This window comes from Orycteropus afer, unplaced genomic scaffold, assembly GCF_000298275.1.
Source record: "Orycteropus afer afer isolate SDZICR_OR568_19922 unplaced genomic scaffold, OryAfe1.0 scaffold00967, whole genome shotgun sequence".
Lineage (NCBI taxonomy): Eukaryota > Metazoa > Chordata > Mammalia > Tubulidentata > Orycteropodidae > Orycteropus > Orycteropus afer.
This window is the reverse complement of record NW_006922554.1, coordinates 62,784-65,700: the sequence shown is the minus strand read 5'-3', so window position 1 is coordinate 65,700 and position 2,917 is coordinate 62,784.

The following is a 2,917-nucleotide window of genomic DNA, read 5'->3' as shown; positions in this document are numbered from 1 at the left end:
TAAAGAAAACAATAATCCTCACAAATGGACCTATAAGCAATGTCATGATAAAACAGAGAAAAGACTGAAGTTGACAAGGATTTCATTTTACTTGTATCCACAATTAATGCCCATGGAAGCAGCAGTCAAGAAATCAAACAACATATTTTATTTGGCAAATTTGCTGCAAAACACCTCTTTAAATTGTTAAAAAGCAAAGATGTCACTTTGAGGAATAAGGTGCACCTGACCCAAGCCATGGTATTTTCAAATGCCTTACATGAACGTGAAAGCTGGACAATGAATAAGGAAGACTAAGGAAGAATTGATGGAATTGAATTATGGTGTTGGTAAAGAATATTGAATGTCCGATGGACTGTAAGTAGAACAAACAAATATGTGTTGGAACAAGTACAGCCAGAATTCTCCTTGGACGTGAGGACCCCCAGACTTCATCTCAAGCACTTTGGACACATTTCCGGAGGGACTAGTTCCTGGAGAAGGCCATCGTCGTTGATAAAGAGTCAGTGAAAAAGAGAAAGACTCTCAACAAGATGAGTTGACACCATAGCTGGAACAATGGGCTCAAACATAGCAATGATTTTGACCATGTGCAGGGCTCGGCAGTGTTTCATTCTGTCATACATAGGGTCGCTATGAGTTGGGTCTGACTCAACTACACCTGACTAACTACAACAAAATTGAAAAATTAGAACCTAAAAGGTCAGTGAGAATGGTCTTATACTGGGCCTTCAACTTTGAAATTTCTTCTAGAACCTTCTCTTGTCCCTTATATCAGTGCTGTGAGGATCCCCAGGACATTAGCCCAGAACTTGGTGTTCAGTTTTCCCTTCATAATCTATACACCCTGCAGTGTTTAGCCTGTCAGATATAGTAAAATGCAGAGAATCTCAGCTCCACTGCGGCAGAAAACATCTTTACTAGAGAAGTTAATCCTTTAAAGCAATAATAACAGACAGAGAGGGCTCATTAATTTTAATAGTTGCACACAGCTTTAATGGTTCTTCCTGAGAATTGTCTCCCAGGAGCCCCACCACCACCATTAATTATACACAACATCAAATATTCAAATTTCATAAGCACAATATTGCAAAAGCAGGAGAAATAAGAAAAGCCTTCATAGCCTTGAGATTAAAAACAATGCTTCATCTTTCTCTCAGTACCAGTTACTACTAAATGCTAAAATGCAAAAGCTGGGCTGGCAGCTGATAGCTAGGGGCTGGGGATAACAAAGAAGGAAGTTCTTACAATGACAAGCACTTTTACACTAATTTTTCTTCTCACAACCAGGGCAACACAGGGCAGATATCTAATTTTTTTTTAACTGTGTTGATGTCAAAGTAGAAAACCGTGGAGAGACATTTTCACAGCAACAGATAGAACTGGTTGCACTTAGGCCACATGGGTTAGAAAAGGCCAAGATTCTCAGAGTCCTCTTCCTTGAGGTTTCCCTTCTTGCTCACACTTCAGTGTAAAGAACTGAAACTATGATCACAGAGCCTGGCTCATAATAATAGGACAATAAATATTTGCTGAATGGAAGAACTGACTGATACCTGGTGTGTAGTGGGATGGAATGGACCTAGGTTTCTCTAAGTGGAGCCCTTGCCAGGATATTTGAGAGAGAAGACATTCCCACGGCTGGCATTCCCACGGCTGGAGACCTTCACTGCCAGAGGGATCCTGGTAGGCCAGAGGTATAGTAGCACCACAAGGGAGTTCTTACTAGGTCATCCAAATCCACTGGCTGTGCCCTCTCAGCATCAAAATTTGTGAATAGAATTTAAAAGATTAAATCCCATATGCAATTAAAATAAAATGAATATGTAAATTGCTTTTTCTCTTTCCTTCCCTTCCTCTTTTCCCCTTTGCTTTCTTTCAAACCTGACTTTGCCCTCCCCCCCCTTCTTTGCCTGCTTTATTACCAAGTTTCATAGTTTTAAGTATCCATGACCGCAAAGAGTGAAGTAAATGAGTAAATGAAGTTCTTTCTAGTTCCCAGAAATGAGGTAGCTCTAAGGGCTAAAAAAAAAAAAAAAAAACTACTTCTGGCCACACTAACTGATTTAGAGACTACCTCTTGAAATCATGGCTATCCAGACATCTTTTTAGGTGTGAATTCAATGCCTACACAGTAAGCTGGGATTTTAGTTTCTAGAATGTCAATTTCAAGATGATCATGATCATGATAACATATCTTGAACTAGGCATGTAAGGTCTATTTTGTGTGTGAGTATTTAAGTAGGACAGAGCTGGGCACTATTTGACACAGATGAGCATATCAGATCACATTTGTCACAATCTTAATTTCAGATTCATAATTGCTGGCTGGAGGAGACCTTTGCAGGCAATAAATAAGTCTGCAAGTCTTTCATAGCACAGGGAGTGGAGCTAGCAGAGCCAGCCAGAGTTATGGCAGAAGATCAATTCCCTGCCTCCTTCCCCCTTTCCTCCATGCTTCAAGTGAAGATGTGAGAGAGCCTCCAGAACATCCTAGTGGTTAAGAGTTTTAGCCTCTTCTTCACCCTCAGCAAACAGGTTCCAATCTTAGGTAGTTATTTCCTTATATAATTCTGTTTCAGTTTTGATATTAAATCTACCTGGACATTGTGTGCTTCTAAATGCCTTTTCATTCATTCAACAAACTTTCATTGAGTACCCACTATCTGCTAAGCACCATGCTACAATAAATTCTGTGCATTACTTTAACTTCAATTCAGCCTTGTATTCTTTTTTCAGGAAGAATCTCTGAACGAGTTAGGCTGCTGTATTGGTAACCAGGAGCATGCTCAAATGTCAATCTTGTCTCTATTTATGTACTGAGTCATTCTTGGCATATGTTGTTGTTGTTATGTGCCGTCGAGTCAGACCTGACTCATAGCGACCCCTCCTTGGGTTTCCGAGGCAGTATCACTAC